This window comes from Enhydra lutris, unplaced genomic scaffold (genome assembly GCF_002288905.1).
Source record: "Enhydra lutris kenyoni isolate GAN:26980312 unplaced genomic scaffold, ASM228890v2 scaffoldscaffold22, whole genome shotgun sequence".
In the NCBI taxonomy this organism is placed as follows: domain Eukaryota; kingdom Metazoa; phylum Chordata; class Mammalia; order Carnivora; family Mustelidae; genus Enhydra; species Enhydra lutris.
In genome coordinates, this window is record NW_019154106.1 from 18,835,960 (window position 1) to 18,856,281 (window position 20,322).

Genomic DNA, 20,322 nt, shown 5'->3' on the forward strand with positions numbered 1-20,322 from the left:
AGGCCTGTGGGGAAGAAGTACGTGAGAAAATGTCCACAGCTAAAAGCTATAAAGTGTAAGGTATCATTAGCAGAAATAAGAACTCCCAACACCCTGAGGAGGGGAGTGACTTCCCCACGGTCACACAGCCAGGTGGCAGCACAGCACTGTGTGACCTGGGTCTCCAGATGGGTAGGCCAGGGCCCTCCCCCAGCGAGACTGAGAGTCCCAGAGTAGCCATACCCCTCCAGCGGACCCTCTTTGATGGGTGCAGCCCACCCCCACCAACCCTAGCTCCTTTGGTCCAGGACCTGCTGCCACTCTAGACCAGGGAATCTGGGAACGGAAGCCCAGCTCTGAGCCCTGCAGCTGTGGCTTTGGGCACGTTGCTACAGCCCTGGTACCCTCCACGTCCTCATCTGTAAATGGGGGCCACTCGGTCACTGACACCATGGCTGCAAAGTGCCCCGGGTGGGGCCTGGCACATCTTAGCTGTCCAACAGAGGAGGGCTCTCTCCTCTTCCTCTGCTGTGCCTGCCTGACCACAGCCAGGCTTAGGAACATGTTTCCACGGCTTCCCAGAAAAATGCCCTGAACAGTAACTGGGAATATAAATGGGCTGGAAACATTAGATCTTAGAAGAAGGGCACGTTACTGAATGGCAAGTAGGCGGGGGGGGGGGGGGGGGGGAAAAAAAGCAGAGCAAGACCCTGGTTCAGAGACAGTGTGGGGGACCCTGCCTCCCCAGCCCCCTCACCTGGGGTCCTCTGGGTCGCCCTCAGTATTCACGGAATGCACCTCTGCCCCCGCACCGGACCCATAAGACGGAAGCCCAGAGTATGTGATATAGTTCGGGGTAGGGGGTGTTGTTGAAGGGGGGCATGGAAAGGTATCAAGGTTGGGGTTTCTGTAGTGCTCCTGATGGCTTTCAGGGCTAACTGGGACATATTAGGTTCCCTGTCAGAGCCTCGGTTCTCCTTCCTACAAAATGGGGATGGTGATAAGCATCTTATCCTCTTGCACATAAATATATAATTGCACATCCTGGAAAAGCTGATGAGGTGGAGGCAGGGGAAAGGTGAGTTTCGGCCTCATGCAAGCCTTTACCAGATGGGACCAAAGGGTTCCTACTGGGAGCTAAGATTCACCACACAGTCTCCAGTGGCCCATTCTACGACTCCATTGGTTCTCCAGTTGTAGTTCCCAGACCAGCAGCAACAGTATCTCCTAGAAACCTATTAGCCATCCACTTTCCTGGGCTGCCCCCTACAACTCCATTGGTTCTTCTGACCAATGGAATCAGAAGACTTAGGGGCATGAACCATGCGTTAACAAACCCTCCAGGAGACTCTGCCATATGTCAGAGTTTGGGAACTACCTCCCCCCTCCATGACCCACCTCCTACTCCAGACAAACTTCCTCCCACAGACTCATCTTCTCATTCCCTGGCTCCCAGAAGGCTGCTGAGAAGGAAGGAGTCACCATGGAGAAAGGTCATTAAATACTAAAGAGATCTCATAATTAGTTAATGACACCACAGGCTCCTGGAAGGGAGACAGGAGAAGGGTCAAAAGTCAGATTCAGACTCTAGTTGAAGAGGAACAGCTCCCCGTATCTGTCTTTTTCCTTCTGTCTCTTACCCACCACCTTCACCCCCAACACAGACCCCAAGCACTGGCCCCTTTCCTTCTATGTGCTTGCTACCTAGCTCCTAGGGACACAGTGCCCTCTCTCCCTAGTGGGGCTAGAGCTAAGTTTGGGGATACATTCTGGTGGGTATGGGGGAGAGGATTTTTCCCTGAGAACTGGTCCCTCGGACCACAAGTTTAAAAACCAGCTGGCTAGAAAGCCACTTCTAGGAATCTACTCCGTGGAGAGTATTAGATGTGAGCACAAGACATATGTATGGACAAGGCAGTCACTCTAGCGACGTGGGAGCTAATGAAAAATTCAAAATGGCCAAAACGTGCAACAGTAGGAGAATGCGAAACTGGGTCATGGTGGATCCACACAGTGTGATACTACAGGGCTGGGAAATGTGCTGAGGAAGAATATTGAGTAACATGGAACAATCCTCCCTTTACTATGTTAACCCACCGCGGCGGCAGAGGAAGTGGTTCATGTGGTATAATCCCAACCACGTGTGTGTGTGTGTGTGTGTGTGTGTGTGTGTGTGCGCGCCCGCCCATTTGGTTCGGATGGAGAAGATGTTTCTAAACAGTTGAGAGAGATAGCCTTCCTACCTCAGAACCACTGGTCTGGGTGGCCTCTGCTACAAGGGGGACATGGCCTCTCCCAGGGAATGCCCACATTCCATGTGGACGTCATCCCAGTGCACATGATCAGGACTGTAAGTGGAAGCTAAGGGAGGATAGGTTTGCTTAAATTCTATAGCATATATTTTTTTTAAGAGTCAGATCTGGGGCACCTGGAGTCCCTTGCACCCAAAGGGTGGCTCAGTTGGTTGAGCGACTACCTTTGGCTCAGGTCATGATCCTGGAGTCCTGGGATGGAGTCCCGCCCGCATCAGGCTCCCTGCTCAGCAGGGAATCTGCTTCTCCCTCTGACTCTCCCCCTTCTCATGCTTTCTCTCTCTCTCAAATAAATAGGTAAAATCTTAAAAAAAAAAAAAAAAAGTCAGATCTGTGCAGGGGAGGACTCTTTATTTCTCCATAGCAGTGGCAGGCGCAGCCTTCATGTACCATTCTCTGGCTTTTACTGAGGGGGATTCCTGCGCTGGGCCGCCGCTAAGCGGTTCACCCACACCCATTACCTCATGTAACACCCCCACCCGCAAGCCACGGGAGAGGTACCGCTATCATTCCCCAGTTCATGGATAAGGAAACCAAGGTTCTGGGCGGTTGAGAAACTTGCCCAAAGGTGAGCAGATGCTGGGAGGAAGAGCTGGCCCACACCTAGGTCCCCTACTTGCCCCCAGGGGACTTCTGACCCGCAGGGTTTGAAAAGCACGCTCTACAGTGTCACGGCAAAAGAGGAGCCTGCCGCTCACCCCGCCAGGAGCAGGCGTGGGCAGAGAGGAAGGGGATCGGGGGGGGCCTTGCCCAGAGCTTCTAAATGTTCAGTGCAAGTAGACTCACACATCCTGCCTGCCTCCGTTACTCCCCCGCTGTGTGGTCAGGAAAGATCGGGGAGGTGAGCTGTCGACGTGACCCATAGGGACCCAAGGACGAGCCGCCCACTCACTCACGCAGGACCTCAGACAAACCAATCCTCCCCTAGCCCCACTGACTTTTTATTTCCAGCATCTCATCGGGTCCCACAGCAACAACATTCCAATAACCCATCTCCTAAACCAGTGACTGTGAAAGTGATTTTCCAACCGTAGTAGAATTATTCATTGTTACCATTATTATTAGCAATGACAAATCAACATTGAGTGCTTACTGCTTACCTGACATCATTCAAAGTGCCTTCTACTTATCAGTGGAACGCATATTGCCCTCTCCACTTGTTTCCCTAAAGAGGGACCTCTACCAGGAGAACACCTCTAGTCTCGCTCTGCCTCCTCCCTTACTTCCTGGACTCCAACAGAGGCTTCTGTGATTGGCTCGTCTCGAAGACACACTGGGCATGCTCGGTGGGGCATGCAGCTTTCCATCCCGGCTGCCCTCCGCTCCTACCACCTGCTCCTGCAGAGAGGCTGGCCCCTGTCCAGCGCTGCTTGTGACCTGACAGGTAACTCTGCCAGTTCGACGGCAGACGGTTGGAGAGCCCTCTGGGCCCCGGATCTAAAGCCGTGTTCTCAGGCCAGCTTTCTCAGTGTTGATGCTTCCTGTCCGAGCCCCATCTCTGTCATCTGTTTCCATTTGGTTCCAAATTCAGAAGACGGGGTCTCTCTAAAACCTCAGCATATGTTAAGATCCTTCAATCCTTATAGCGCGGCCCCGAATTAGAGATTATTATCATCGCTATTCTTAAGCCCTCTGGTGTCAAGGACTGTTGAAAGCTTTCTAGGCAGGCAGCGCTCCGGGTGTATTCCCCGGGGATGGAAGTTGGGATGACATTCCCAACGATATCTGACTCTTGTCTCCCAGGCTCTGAGGCCAGTGGACATAGCCACTGCTTCCACAGACACTCCCTCTGTCTTTTGATAAAAGGCTTGGCAATTGATACATCAAACCAACACCCAATCCCTTTGGGAACAAATATGATTGATCAACAACAAAAACCAGACTGTGATCCCAAGTTCAAATAGTATCTTTCTGTTTAAATATGTATAGTAAGTTTCTCCATAGCTTTACTGTATAAGTCCATTCCTTCTTTCGTGAGCATAAGACTATGGACTCATTGCAGGAGATTCAGAAAATTGAGGAAGGAGGAAAAAATAAAGGTCTGCAATCTGATCTGTATAATCCCATTATTGTGTATTTAAATGTACTTATTCATCTACTTTTCAGCCTGGAGTACAGTTGTGGGGTGGGGGAAGCTCTGCTCTTCTGTGTCTACAGAGCCTCCATGGGGGAACCAGGACCTGCCCACCTACAGTGGCTGTCTGTCTCGGTGCAGGAGAATGGACTGGGCACCCAGAGTCCTCTTTCTGAATAAATCCCTGAGACTGCCGGCTGTGATGTCATGTGTGCCTCATTTACAAAAGTCAATTGCCACAAATGCAGGATAACAGTTTCTAGTTCTGCAGCCCAAGAAAGGCTGTGACTTGTCCAAGGTCACAAGGCAAGTAAAGGACAGGCTAGGGTCTCCTGATCCCCACTCTCAGGCTATTCACCAAGCTTTTCCCCAAAGACTCACCCCCCAAGGACTGAAATCCTGCTTCCTCTTAATAATAGCAGCACTACCAAAACCAGCTGAAATACGTATGTATGTAGCACTCACCACGTGCTAAGCACATGTCATAAGTGCTTCATATATATTAATTCACATCATTCTTGGGGCGCCTGGGTGACTCAGTCGTTAAGTGTCTGGCTTCAGCTCTGGTCATGATCCCAGGGTCCTGGAATTGAGCCCCGCATTGGGCTCCCTGTCCCTTTCCCACTCCCACTGCTTGTGTTCCCTTGCTCACTGTGTCTCTGTCAAATAAATAAATAAAATCTTAAAAAAAAATCACATCATTCTCAATAGCCCTATGAGGTAAATAGTATTATGATCCCCATTGTAGATGCCGAAATGGATGTACAAACGGGCTAAGACACTTGCCCAAGGTCTCACCCAGCAGGCAAGTAGCAGAGGCAAGAATCACTTTTAGGCAGTTAGGTTTGGGACATCACTCGTGGTTCCTTCCCAACTTGGGCCAACCCCAGCTGGTCCCCAGGCCGGCTTCTGGAGCACTGACTGCCTGGAGAAGAAAACCAACCTAGAGGCTCACCTCCCTAGAAAAAGTCACCCTGCAGCTTCCCATCAGATCCAGGATGTGAACCCAGACTTCCAGCGCTTCATCCACTTTCCTACATTGGTTCTAGAAGCCTAGGTTCAGAAACAACCACTTCTTTCCCGGATCCCCTGTCAGCACAACAAAGAAAGTCAGGCACAGGGCCCGAAGAAGAGTCAGAAGCCCCCACTGTGGGGAAAGAAGGCAGAAGGGACAGTGAGGGGCCTCCCAAAGTGACACACCTAGTGGCCTGCAAAGAGACTGTCAGGGATGGGCCTCCCAGAGGGCACTTTCCCATGCCCCCAGCCTGGAGCCTGTGCCCTCACAGGACAGTAGCACCTTCCACAAATAACACAAACCAAGCTAGGGATCCTTCACCAGGCTGGAGCCAGAGGAAGTTGAGCTGTTCCCCTCTCAGGAGGGGAAAGGCCAGGCCTCACAAGGGAAGCTGAAGCCCTGACCGAAGCAGTCCCAGGCCAGCCAAACCATTCTCGCCTCCCTGGTCCCAGGTTCCAGGAGCAGGACAGGCAGGCCCGAAGGGCAAGGCATGGGCATCCAGACCTGGCCTCCCAGCTCCACCTTTGCCAAGGAGTCGCCAAGGATCTGGCACCGAGCTGGGTCCTGCTGGGACACCCCGAAGAGAAACACTTACTTATTCATTCAAACATCATTTCCTGAGAGCCTCCTGTGTGCCAGGTCTTGTGCCAGGAATCAAGGATACAGAGATGGACAGGACAATCCCTGCCTGCGAGGGTTCATGGAGTCACTCCATATGCCACCAAAGAGCAGCGGGAGAGTAAAGTACTCAGTGCAGACAAGCACAGAGGAAGGGGGAGGGCAAGGAAGGGTTTAGAGAAAAGCTGCCATCCACGTTCAGACCTCCTGGCCCTCAGAAAGCCTGGGGTTGCACTGGGGAGGCACATGCCCCGGGGAATGCACTTTTTGTTCTATGCTCATGTCATCCTATGAGGCTGCTCCCGTTACCCAATTTACAGATTCAGAAACTGAGACTCAGAGAGGGTCACAAACCTGGGAAGGACAGAGCCAAGATTCTAGCTCCAGAGTCCAGCCCTCGCCATGCTCTACCATCTCCCTGATCTGGCAGATAGGCAGAAGGTAGGCAGGGCGGCTTCAGGTGGAGTAAGCAAAGGTAAGGTAAGGAGGTGGTCCAATTCTTGCCTGTGTGAGAGGAATCACGCAGTTCACCTGATGTGTGTGTGTGTGTGTGTGTGTGTGTGTGTGTGTGTGCACGCATGTGCTCTACTTTACAAGCAACAGATTCCAGGCCACAGAACTTCCTAAAAGCCAAGGAAAGGAACGAAGCACCACAGAGAAGGGAAGCCCAGAGAGGAGAAGGAACTTACCCGAGGTCACACAACCTATAAACAAAGGAGCCGGAACTAATTCCAAGAACCAGAACCCAAGGCCTCTTCTCTCCCGCTCAGCTGCTTCTCTGTGTCAGCACAGAGTGAATCAGCTGCTGACAGGAAAACCAACGTGTAGGGGGAACCCCAGGGGTGAGTCAGGAACCAGCCAGCCCCCAGACACCAACTGGGCCCATGACAGAGGCCCTGAGCCTGTGGTTGGCCTCCTCACAGGCAGCATTGGGATGGGGTGAGGGGAGGAGGGAAGCAACACATACCACAGCGCTCATTGTGTTTACCTCTGGGCTTCCCTCCTGGCTCCTTGGATCCAGGCTTAGAGAGGGGAAACCGGTGGGCAGGGCAGCTCCTGCTGAGATGAAACAGGCCCCCCAGCCCTGGCCCCATCCTGTCCCACAGAGGGGCCCAGGCTCTTGCCTCCCTCCCACCTCTCGCTGAGCCAACTCCTGACTGTTTGATGCTCTTGATTAAACCCTAACCGCCCCCTCTCAGCTTCCCCTGGGGTGGAAGAAGTGGTTATAACGGTCTGGAGTAAAGGGTCAGGGCCAAGCCAAAACCAGGGGGCGCCAGCTGGCCCCAGATGCTCCAAATCCACGGGAATGTTCGAGGCTTGGGTCTGCTCAGCCTCAGGCCAGGAGGGGGCTATGTGGTCTTCAGGTGGAACAGAGTTGGGTCCTCAGGCTGGGGAGGTATGGGGCGGGGGAGAGCTAGGCAGTGGCTCAAAAGTCTGAGGCTGAGGGAGAGAGAGAGAGAGAGAAGGGAAGAGAGAGAAGGGAAGAGAGAGAGAGAGACGGGACTGCCCCACATTGCAGAAACTTGAGAAGAGCAAACTAAAATCCACACCCCCACACGTGGGAAATTTGTGTCCCCACCGCCTAACCTTTCACCCCAGCCCTCCCTGGACTGTAGCCAGGAAGGGGAGAGCCCCAGGCACTTCTCCCCATCCACCCTGCTCTCAAACCCACCGCTGGCTGGTGCAAGCTCCCACCACTTGCCCAGATGTCTCCCTGACAACCCCTTGCCCCGTAGGGCCTGTGACAGAGGCCCTGAGCCTGTGGTTGGCCTCCTCACAGGCAACATACTGGGCCTACTGGGCGGCTTCCTCCCTATCACTCCATAGCACGCCTCACCCTCCCCAGCACCTCTGAGCCCCTGCTAGGCACCAGGGTCAAGGCTGGGTGGGGGAATACGAAGAAAAACAGGGCACACATGGGGATCCTTCCTCTTCTCCCCAAGTCACCCTGGCTCTCCTCCCACCCCTCTGATGGCACCTCTTCCTTCACTCCCAGCAGCAGACACCCCAAAGGTCCGCAGATTCCTCCTTCCCCATCATCACAGCCCTGGGATCCTTCTCCCTTGACCACTGAGTCCCTCACCCCAGCACATCTGGCAAGCTGGTTTCCTAAAGCGCCCCTCTGCATATGTCACTCCCCGGCTCAACAACCTTCAGTGGCTCTCACTTTCTGCAAATCAGATCCAAACATCTCATCTTGGCATTGAAGGCCCTCCATGAGTTGATCCAACTTACCATTCCCCCCTTCACAGCCCTGCTGAGTCCCAGTTCTTTGGCCAGACTGATTAAACTAGCAGTTTCTTAGAAAGTCCCTGAACACAGTGACCTCCTGCTTTTGCCTAGGTATTTTCCTCTGCCCAAAACTCTCACTGCAGCAGGGGAAACCTTCCCAATTCTTAAGACCCACCCCAAATTCCACCTCTTCCATGAAAGTTCCCTGTAATACTTTTTTCATTGATCTCCTGTCAGGGTCACTGGTATCCCTTCCCAGACAGTAAGCAACTGAGGATGGGGGCAGTGTGTCATCCTTTGTCATGCATCATGTGGGCTGGAGGGGTGGAGGGGAAGACTTCCAGTATTTGCTTCCTAAGTACTCTTTGAAATGAACATCTTCTCCTTCCCCAACCCCCTACCCCCCCATCCCCCACCATGGGCCCCACTTAGTGACCCTCTTCCTCCCCCACAACACCACACTCTAATCTTGGGCTGTTCACATGCTTGGACAGGGGAGATTGAGGCCCCAAGCTGATCCAAGCCCAATCGGGACTGGCTCCTGGGAGCCCAGGAGCCCCTCACCCTCTGCCCTGGTTTCTCTAGGATCTCACTGCTTCTAAGCACCCTCCCCTCTGAAAGGCACACACACTGTCTCCTCCCTATAGAGCAGCCTTCACTCTGTCCCATACTACTTTCTAGCTGGTTCCAGAGTGTTCCAGGGTTCATCTCCCCAGGACATTCAGGGAACCGACATGCAGCACCCCTGGTCTCCTTCGGTGCCCAGCCTTGACTGAACAGGTTAACAAGTGCCCACATTGACCCTCACCTTCACCCCAAGCCAAGTGTTCAGTGGAATAGCTAGGCTCCAAACACCAGAGCAGTACAGACCCATGAAATCTCATCTGGCTCCAGGCCCTGGGTGTGTGTTATCTTCCCCAGCAGGGGCATGGTGGGAGTGGGGGAGCCTTACTGTCAGCAGCCCCAAATGAGGGCAGAGCCCAGGTCTGTCTAGGTCGTCTCTGTATTCCCTAGCTCCATTTCATATATAGTAGGTGCTCATAAACATTGTAACTGGACAACCATCAGCTCCAAGCGCTATGACAGAAAACTCAGCCACTTTTTGGTCCAGATGATACACTCCCCAAACGTGAAATGGACAAAGTAATGCAGGTGGCAGGTGGCAATTTCTGGCACTCACAGGGTCAAGAATGGCTGCAGCCTGCTCTCCAAAAAACAGGCTCATTCCCAGGCAGGAAGCCAGTCCATCACCTGCCTGCCTGCCTCAGAGCAGCTGTCATATAGCGAGGGCTCACTGGGTGCCTGACGCCTTGCTAAACACTATATATGAATTACTCTGTTTAGTCCTCGCCACCGCCCTTGGATTCTGCCAGGACTCCCATTTTACAGACGCGGAAACTGAAGCTTGGAGGGAAGTGCAATCCTAATCAGTTTGGTCCCAGAGCTTCAGATCGTGCCCATTGAATGAGGCCACCCAGTTGCTATGGCCCTGGCACAGAGCACCCACTAGCACCAGGAACAGAAACCTCCAGGCCAATGAACTAACCCTGAGCATGCAGCAAGAGGCCCGGGCCCCAGGCTTGACTCTGGACCCAAAGTTTGTCAGGGTTTTCCCCTTCTCTCCCCGCCCCACCAAGAACTTGTCCCCTGGTTTCCAACCACGGCCTCCCAGGCCAGGTCACCTGGAAATGCCCCAGGAAGGGGACAAAAGCCCCTGCTGAGGATGTGGTCTGAAGTATTACTGGGATCTCAGTGTTAGGGGGAAGGCGAGACTGATGTTTCCTTGCTTTACGCTTCTTCCCCGGGGCTTGTGGGTTCAAGCCCCATCGGAGAAACTAGTGTGAACTTTAAAGTACTTCGCTTAACTCTAGGGGAACGTTCCCTTGGCCCAGCGCCACCAGGCAGGGAGAGCCAGCCAGCGCGCTGTGAACACCGGCGGCTGAACTGCAGTCCACTCTCACCTGCCAGCCCTCGCCTTCCAGGGCTTTCGTGAGAAAGGGCAACCGGAGCATGGAGTTCACCTGGTTCAACCTACTCCGTTTACGGAACCCAAGAAGCCCAGAGCAGGGTGGGGGAGTCGGGCCCAGAGCCACACAGCTGGTAGACGACACAGCCGGAAAACTGGGGGTCAGGACTCGGGGACTTAGGCTCCTTTTCACCCACCAGCTGCTGCTGTCACTTGCTCCGAGAAAGCTGCCCAGGCGGGCTCTGGAAGTGGAGACTAAAACTAACTTAGCTGCTGTTGGTCCGGCCGGCCTCCCCCCCGCCCCTCTCACCTTCTGGCTTTGCTTTCTGCTCAGCGCCGCAAGCCCGGCGTCGCCCGCTCGCGCCCGCCTGCGTCCGACTGCGCAGCTCTGGGCTCAGTCACTCTGCAGTTCTCCCGGCGACCGTCGGGGAACGCAGGGGCTGAAGCAGGCCCCGCCCCTGGAGGACACGCCCTGGACACGCCCCCTGCCCTGCGGGAATGTTGCTGCCTCCGAGGAACCCAGCTCCGCCCACCAGGCCTCCCTAGGAGATACCCGTAAGCCCCGCCCCCGGCCTGGGGTGGGAGGGGCTCCTCTTGCCCCGCCCCGCTCGTTGTGGCCTCCCTAATTCACCCGCCAGCCCCGCCCCCGTGCCCGCCTCCTCGCCACGCCTCCTCAGATATGTACTCTGCGCCGCTCCCGCCACCCGGCCCCTCAAGGCTGGATCCTGGCTCCTAGTCCTACCCGGGTCGCGCTCGAGCCCTGCTGGTGGAGGGGAAACCCTACTCACTGCTCTGCCTAGCGGCCCCGCCCCTTCTGGGCCCTCTTTGTCCGTCCCAGACTCCCCCCAGACTCTCTCGCCACCGCTCCCGGGTCACGTTCTCCTTTCACCCTGGCCCAGCCGCCTCGGGCGAACCCCCGCCCCAGGCTCGCCCTTCCCTGCCTCAGTGCCTCCCTAATCCTGTTCTGCCCTGCCAGCCCCAACTCGGGGCGGGCCGGCCTCGGCCCCCAAGCTGGCATTCCAGGGCGGGTGTATCCGGGTGCGGCCGGGGACGGCGTGGGAGCGGTTTGCGTTCCAAGTTGGAGCCCTTATCAGCAGGCGCCCTGGGCCCAGGCGCTTTTTGAAAATACTAACAACCACTGATTGGACCCTTGCCAGGAGCCGAGCTCAACGCCAAGCCATGTTGAAAGGACTGGCCCTTAAATTCACACAACTCTATGCGATGGTACTCTTGTTGCGCCCATTTCACGTGTGAACGGCCTGAGGCTGAGAGAAGGGTAGTCGTGGCCTCTGAGTCTCACGCTGGAGAGGAGCCGGATCCGGCCCCAAGCCCTGAATCACAAGCTCAATGCTACCCGGGCTTGCCTGGACCGGCTCCTGAAAAGTGACCCAGGCCAGCCAATTGTTGGGGCTGTGCTCAGCAGGCTGCCAGGGGTGAGGGAGGAGGGGTGGGCTGAGGAGGCAGGTAGCAGGAGGGGCTGCTGGCCTGAGCCCCAGAAGCTGGCTTTCTCCCTTAAGAAGTGACCCAGAATTAAGATGGACTGCAAAGATCTCCAGACAGCTGTGGTGCCTGAACCTGTGTCCCAGCCCTACACACTCCCAGGCCCAGGGATCAGCCCCAGGCAGGTTTCCTCGCTATGACCAGGACCATTCACCTTGCAGCTGACAAAGCTCTCTAACTCCCATTATCTCATTGGCATCTCACAAGGACGCCATTGTGGGGAGGGTATGATTATGCCCGTTGTGCCTGGGTGGAGTAGGGCAGGGAGCTGGATCCCAGCCCAGCACCGTGGTTCCCAAAGCGTGGTGCCTTGGAACAGCAGCGGCCTCAGCAGCATCTGGGAACGTGTTAGGAAACTGTGTTTTGGAGCCCCATCCCCGACCGACTGAATGAGAAACTCTGGGGTAGAAGCCTAGCGATTTGTTTTAACAAGGTCTCTAGGTGATTCTGAATCACAAGCAAGTCTGAGAACCACCGTCAGGCATAATGGCAAAGAAGGTGGGGTGGTCTGAGAATCAGGAAGACAGGGAGCATCCCAGGAGCCTTGTGACCCAAGGCAAGGCAAGGCAAGGCAAGGCAAGGTACTGAACTTCTCTGGGAGAAACCCATACAAGGGGAATAATTACACCACCAATCTCGAGGGTGGCTGTTGAGAATTAAGTGCGATAATGTTCATGAAATGTTCGCCCGCTCTTGCACACTGTGCACGTTCAGTAAATGTTCTCTTTCCAGTAAAAAGTCCCCTTTATAGAATCTCCACACCAAGTCGGGAGAGCGGGGCTGGGGTCGGGGGAGTGGGGCTGGGGGGTCTTTAAGCCCAGCAGGGTCCACTCTGTTGTCCTTCCCACAGAGGGATGCCATCTTTCCTGCAAGCAGCCAGCAGCGTAATCTCTCAGATGATGTTGACCCCGGTGGTCCCATGGCCACTTTCAGAACCACTGTGCTATTCCATCTTGGACCAACTTCCTAGCCAACTCATGCAAAATGGGCATAAAAATACCCTCCTCTTCTACCCTGTTCCATGCCCCTCCCTTCAGCCTGGGGGTGTGTAATGGTGATTGGCAGTTAGCAAAACAGCTGGATCCCATCAGTCCCTCCTTCCCTACCAGGCAGACTTTCAGTCACATGAGTCCCATCTGCTACCCCTTCTGGTCTGTCACTCCAGATTAGAGATAGTGGCAGCTGTGGCAACACGGAGGGGCCAGTCGCAGGCAGATTCTAGAATCTCTGCCATACTCCCCTACCACCCTCTAGAGCCCCCTAGAAAAGGGTCCTTCTAGAGGAGCTCAGAGTCTATGGATCCTATGCCACAGAACTCCCCTAACATGTTGATAGGAAAATTGAGGCCCATACAAATAAAATGTTTAAGAAATATTCTTTATCATGACCAAGAGGGTCATGTTTGAATTTAGAATTCTTGGACTCTTTAGAATTCTCTGTAGGAACATTGCAGTGTAGAGTGGGTTAGCCTCTCAAACCTCAGCCCATCTGCTCAGATTCTCTTCCCAGCCCCCTGTCTGTCCTGTGCACACAAGTGGCCTAGGGCTTGGGCACATACACACCCTAGCCCATGTGCCCAAACTCTGTCCACACTTCTTATCTACAACTGTCCCTCACTCACCCCTCTAGGAGTGCCCCTGTACCCTCGGAAGGATGGACCTGGGGAATTTGCTTATGTGGACCATTTAGGCAGAGGTTTCTAGGGTTTTGGCTATCTGAAGCATGACTGTGGAAGGCAGTGAGGTGTAGGTTCTGAGTGGACACAGGTGGCCCTCTTGCCTGGGTCTGTGAGTGGCCCCGATATTTGTCCCTGTCTTCCCAGCACTTAGCACACTGCCTGCTACATATTGGAAGCTTAAGTCATTGAGGAGATGTGTGTCTGAAGTATTACTAAAATATCAGATTGGCTTGGCTCCCCCCAGTGTTTCCTCTCTTCCAGCCAAAGTCAGGTTTTGTCATGATTAACCCTGGGCATTTTGCTGGGCAGCCTCTAGTGAGAGAGATGACTTCCTTCTTTCGGGAAACTCTTCAGGCCATTCCAGAAGTGAAGCCTGGATTTTGGGAGCTGGGAAAAGGAACAGGAAGAACTACTCTAGAAAGACTTGAGAGAAGATGCCAGATGGAAAGCTTGGAAGTAGGGGAGATGGTGGTGTGGCAAGACTTTAAAAGGCTAAGGGCGCCTGCATGGCTCAGTCAGTCAAGTGTCCAACTTTTAATTTTAGCCCAGGTCATGATCTCTGTGATCATGACATCGAGCCCCACATCAGCCTCCATGCTGAGCATAGAACCTGTTTGAGATTCTCTCTCTCCCTCTCCCCCTGCCCTCCATCTCTACCCCTCTTGTGCTCTCTCTTTTAAAAAGGGGGAGTATGGTATGGCTATGGGATTCCCAGTCTCTCAGATGAATCCCCCACCTCAAAGGGGCACAGGAGCTGCAGAGCAGGAGACCTGAAGGTCCTTATGGTCAAAAACATAGGTGTCAGAGTCTTGTTGGTACCTAGGTACCTAGGCCTAGGTAAGACCTTAAGACTTTGACACAACTCTGGGAGGAGGGAGGGAGGGAGAGTGGTGTATGTTTCCTATTGCTATGTAGCAAACCACCCAATCATTTATGTAGCTCATAAATCTGCAATTTGGGGTGGGTTCATCGGGGAAGACTTATCTCTGTTCTATGCAACATCTGCTGTTTCGTCGGAGGTCCAGGATGCTTCACAAGATGGTGCACTCACATGGTTAGTCAGTTGGTGCTGGATGCTAGCTGGGAGGTGCTAGATGCTAGCTGGGAACTCAGAGAGAGCTGCGGACCAAGACCTCACTTCCTCTACACGAGGACTCTCTACAGGCTGCTGGGGCTTCCTCACTGCCAGACAGCTGGGTTTTAAGAGCAACCAGAGAACAAGGTAGAAGCACATGGTATCTTGGGACCTCAGTCCGAAGCCATGTGGCATCACTTCCTTTGTATTCTCTTCATGCAGGCAACCGCAGAGGCCCCCGGGGTTCAAGGGGAGGAGACATAGTCTCCCTCTCTTGAGGACAGGGTGGCAAAGTTCTAGAAGAGATTGCAGAAGAGAAGAGGCTGTCACAGCCATCTTTGGAAAACACGGTCTGCACCAAGTGGGTCCTCAGAATAAGTGGAGAAGTTCCTCTCATGGGAACTGAGTGTCTTAATTAAGCCGATTTAAAGAGAAAGGTATATGAGGTCTCTTGCGCAGATGGATAAGAAGGCTGGAGGACGTTGAGTCTGGTGCACTTGGGTTACTTAGGATCTTCCTTCTTCCGAGAGTCCTCAGAAGAGAGTTAAGACTCCTCACCATCTACACTGTCTCTTTAAAGCCGTACATGTAAACACCATTCATCTGATCCTCTTAACAATGGCTTCCACAATCTTTTCAGAGATCGGATGCCCATTTCCAAGATGTGGAAATAGAGAAGGTAAGTAACTTGCCCAAGGTCATACAGCTAGTCAGTGATGAAGGAGAGAGAAATGAGTTTGTCACCAACCCAGTTTGCTGTTGTAGACACTGAGCCCTGGGGAGAAGCCCAAGTTGGGCAGAACCCAGATACCCAGATTCTAAGAACCCAACCCTGAGCCACGCAGGCCATCCCTAAAGGCTCACAGTGAGTTAAACAACAACAACAACAACAACAACTCCCTCTAGGGCCTTGAAGGGACCCCACTTCCTGCCTAAGAAGCAGAAAGGATGCCAGTCCCCGCTCCCCGGAACACTGGGCTGTAGCCCTCACTTGACACAAGTCTTGCTCTAATATCTGTGCTTACAAGTAGTCAACAGCAGTTTTTGAAACCTGAGCTCATTTGAATGCATTCAGCAGGGCCACGGACCTTTACTAGCTTCTCCAAAGGACTCTGCGAGGATCTGAACTGCAAGCCCCTGATAGCTGTTTGTAGCTGGGGAGGGCCCGTCTTCCCACCAGAGACACTGACCCACGGATTCCTTCCCAGCTCAGCCATTTCACAAAAAACATTTAGACCCCTGCTCTGATCCCCACCTCCGGCCCCCTGCTACAACTCAGAGTCTAAAGGTTAAAGCCACCCAGCCCTGGTCTCAGGGCCTTTTGGCACGGTGGGGAAGCTGAGGCATAAACAGGGGTGCACGGTAGGCTTACAATGTGAACTGCAAGGGGAAACCAGTAAGAACAACCTTCATGGGCGCCTGGGTGGCTCAGTGGGTTGCGCCTCTGCCTTCGGCTCGGGTAATGATCTCAGGGTCCTGGGATCGAGTCCTTTGTTGGGCTCTCTGCTTGGCGGGGAGCCTGCTTTCCTCTCTCTCTCTGCCTGCCTCTCTATCTACTTGTGATCTCTCTCTCTGTCAAATAAATAAATAAAATCTTAAAAAAAAAAGAAAAAGAAAAAGAACAACCTTCATTTTCCAGGTAAGCTGTCACATTGCACCAGACGTTTAAAAAATGACTTCGAATATATTTAACTAATTTGATGGCTAGCATTTGCGAAGCACTTCATATATTATAAAGCTTTTTTTTTTTTTTAACTGTTGGAAATGATTCAGTGATGTCTCCCCATCCACAATTCCCTGGATACCTGTTTTTCCTCCCTTTCAGGCTTCAGCTCAACCCTGTGGCAGGGCACCCCAAACAGTCCTGAGCCCATGCCCCAACATATGTTAGTTTATGGATTTATTATTGAGACATATTACGATTTCACTAGCCATTTTGGATATTTCGAACCATACACAGAAACAAAACTTAAACATATGAGACAAAAAATATTTAAAATATTAAATACGTACAAAAATAAAAATAAAGAATGATAAGCCTCTCTCAATTATATTTCCCTTGCGAGCCAGTAGCTCACACTGGAGTCCAGCTATCACAGCCTCCTTGCCCACTCACGCCCAGGTAAGAGTTGCTGGAGCAGAAAACAGAGAATGTTGCTCAGGGCGACCCTTAACTTCGGTATCTCCAGATACTTACGAGTCCCTCAGGTGGATGGGGAGATGCTTTAGGAAGGGGAACTGCATTTTACACCTACCACTGGGTAGAGCTGCACCAAACCCTTGTGAGATCCCTCTCCAAGTCAGGCTGAGGTCAAAGAGAACACTCCTGGGCCCACGACGCCAGTAGGGTAGACACACTCCCGCTGGTAGGATTGAGAATACCAAAGCTCAGAGTGGTGAGTTGAAAAAGCTTTGAATTTGTCACCAGCATTTCAAAATTGGGAAATTTCACATAACATGTAGATTGGCAGCTTCTGTTGAAAAATAAGAAATCCAAACACCCTGATATACCTTCTGACAGGGGGACAACTGGCTGGGCCTGAGGGTGGCCACCCCCTTCACGTATAATCTATACCCTAGAGCTGACCACAGTCCCCACCACTCCCTGTTGCCCACCCAACCCGTTTCTCCTGTTTCTGTGAGCTCTGTGGGCAGCTGGGTTTGCAATCCCTGGTGGGACAGATGCTGGTTAAACTGGTGTTCACACTGAGAGCTTCCTGAGTAGGGGCAGCACAGAGACCTTTGAGGAAGACCAGGACACCCTGTTCTGTTTTCCCCTCCTCTCCACCATCCTCCTGAGGACAGCTACAGGATTCGCGCAAGCCCCCCTGGGAGAGATGGCACAGGCTCCAGTGCCCCTCTCTGCTAACTTCCTAGCCCTGAGACCCGAGGCACACTGCCCCCCTCCACCTCTCCCGGTCTGTTTCCCGGCCTGTAAGATGCACACACAGCATTTAGCTACCTTAGCGCTGTAACATGGACTTGCTAGTTATCTTCAAGTCATTGCTGTCCCCCACAGAAGTGGAGAGAAAAAAAACAAACAAAACGTCACCACACCCTTCCCTCCAAGATGAGCATGTATTGCCCTCTGGTGTCCACACTGCTCAGTGCAGCCAATCCGGAGAGGCAGGAGAGAGACCTGGAGAGGGAAGGGGTGGGGGAGTGGGGTATATGTCCCAACCTGCTTCCCACCTGGTCTTGGCTTCGGTTCAGTCAGGCCTCCAGGAGCAGAGTGGGGCCCTGGCATGAGGGACAGGCTAGGGTAGACATGAAATTAGGTCCCCTCAGCAGACCCCAGCTACAGACTCCCTACCCATCCCACCAAAGGAAATGGGGTGTGGGATTCAGGAGGGGGTTCTTGGGGGCTTACAGTACCCCTGGTGTCTGGAGGCCTCGAGAACCTGGTGACTCCGGTTTAACAATGGTGACAAAATAATATTAACCACAGTAGGCACTGTAAGCACAAGAAGTGGGATCTAGTTGACGTAGAAAACTTGACGTAGAAAACTTCACTTGAAGGCACTCGCCAAGCCCCCTAATTGTTATAGGGAGGGGTGGGGTTGGCTGGAGAGTCAGGCTCAAACCCCACTGCAGAACCGGCCTAATAGGACAACTGTCACTGTCACCATGCTCTATCCGATGCCCCCCAGGCTCTAGGAAGTCAACTTCGCTGCCCTTGGGAGGACTGCCCCTCAACGCCCCTGCAGGAGTTTACCCCAGTCAGTCCAATAAAGCACGCGAGCCCCTGGCAGAGCCCGGAGTTCTGATGCTCACTTTGGGAGGTAGAACTTGTCCAGTGGGAATTTCCTTAAATATAGAAAGACTACTCAAAAGACACAGGGCAGGGCAGCTGTTAGAGTAATAGACCGCTCTGCCCAATGCTCTGCCCAACGGAAGGTCTGGGCGTGGTCCGGGCCCTGGGCCTAGCCTCTTCTCATCCACACTCCGTCCCCCTGAGGTGGGAACATCATCACATCCCTTTCGTGGAGAAGAAAGCTAAGGCTTAGTGAGTTTAAATTCATTCAAATAAGATCCCACAGCTGGTAAACGGCAAAGCTGGTGGCAAGCCAGGGACTGCCTGATTCCAAAACTTAAAAAATATGCTATATAGCCCCCTTTCAGTGCCTTCTTTTTCAGGACCCATGTCCATTTACTGAGAATGAACCAGGGAGTCTAGAATGAGGGCCTAGAAGGGTCTTCAACCTAAATATTTCTCTAACATCCCCCACCCCTGTATTAGTCAGCTTTTCTGAGGTTATGGTTATAGGAACAAAGAACCCAGAACATCTCATTGACTTACAACAGCAAAAATCTGTTTCTCTTGTATGTGAATGACTGCTGAAGGTTTCTGTGGGTCAGGTGGCCCCTGCTGCCTGTGTCTTTGTCATTCCTAGGTTCAAGATGAAAAAATTGGCCCTTATTTGGGACAGGCTCTTTTCATGGCCAAGCCCCAGGATGGATCCCATAACTTGTGCTCGGATGTCGCGTATGTCCCTTCTGCCCATATTCCACCGGTTAAAGCAAGTCACACAGCAGAACTCTTCATCGACTCCTGCAGGGGAGCCCCAAACTGACCACACTTTAGCCCCTGCAATGCTGGAAATAGAGAAAGAACTGGGGTCAGTGCTTTCCAGAGCAAGCTTTATGGTGATGATCAGCTTTATGTCTTTGACGATGTACCTGGAGTCCACTATGGTGGTTCAGTGGGGAGGGGCTTTGGGCCCACTTGCCCTCTCCCTCCGGCCCTGCTCTCCACTCCTGTAGATACCAGAATAAGATTTCTTCTGAAGAGAGGGCAGCGCACGCGCACATGTGTGCGCATGCGCACACACAGACTTGAAAAAATGTTTATCCCAAATTTATTCTCTGCCTAGTGAGCAAACAGCCTGCTCTAATGAGTCTGCAGGATCGTGGCATCGGGATGCGTATGCTGTGTGGATCAGTGAGAAGACTCATGTGAGTCCCCACAGCATCTCCGCAGTTCTTCCCAGAGATCCATAGCCAGTGTCTACACTGTCCAAGGGGTCACGAGCCACCAGGATCCTCGACCCTGCCTTATTAAGTGTAAATGTCTTCCCCGAGCGAGGAAAAGCCTGTGAAGAGAGGAGGTGAGCCAAGGGACCTAGAAAATCTAATCTACTAATAGAAAAGTCTGATAGTGAAGGAAACAAGAGGCTGAAACCATTCCTTTGGCCACACATCTGCCTCCATCTACTGCATCTACTTTTTTTCATTTTTAAGAAAGTAAAAGACAATTATAAAAGTGTAGTTGGTTCTGAAATGCATTACCACATTTCCTGAGTATAACATGGTGTTTCTGAAAAACCTTGAGTGATAGACCCACAGCCTCCAACCAGCGCGGAGCCCCTGGGTAGCAGGTGGGCATCGCGCCTGCCGTGTGGACAAACAGACCGACTAATGGACCCACTGGAGGTTGAACAATTAGGCAATAGGTGTTTTAGCTGATTTAAGTTATACAGATTACTATGTATCTTCACATCACTTTTGGTGAGCTGGTTAGGAATTTTGGATGGGTAAGGAATGCATTCTTTTTCCCACTTAAAAAGAGTGTAGTGTCTCACTTTGCAAAATTTACTATCTAACACTTCAGGGATGGATCAGATTTTTACACTGAGGCATACCTCTCTGTACAAAACTATAGACCTGGTCGTAGCGATAATGAGTATTATGAGTATTATGAGTACTTCCCTTGTCCAGGGCACTGTGCCAAGCTTTTATCATGTAATTTATTTCATGTTTGAAACAGGCATGTAGGTGAGACTTTTTTCTTTATCCTGATTGATGGTAGGTGACACAAGAAGAAAGTGAAGGGAGAGGTTGAGTCATTATCCCAAGGTCACAAGTCCTGGCTT

At 52.6% G+C, this 20,322-nt stretch overlaps 1 protein-coding gene across 1 annotated transcript in view; it reads right to left on the reverse strand.

Annotated features, from left to right (window-relative positions):
• Positions 1 to 10,660, reverse strand: part of LOC111150116 (CD82 molecule) — a 49,326-nt gene extending 38,666 nt beyond the window's left edge. The window contains exon 1 of the mRNA XM_022507481.1: positions 10,507 to 10,660. The gene's annotated coding sequence lies outside the window, so the exon portion shown is untranslated. The remainder of the gene's footprint in view (positions 1 to 10,506) is intronic.
• Positions 10,661 to 20,322: the final 9,662 nt, after the last annotated feature.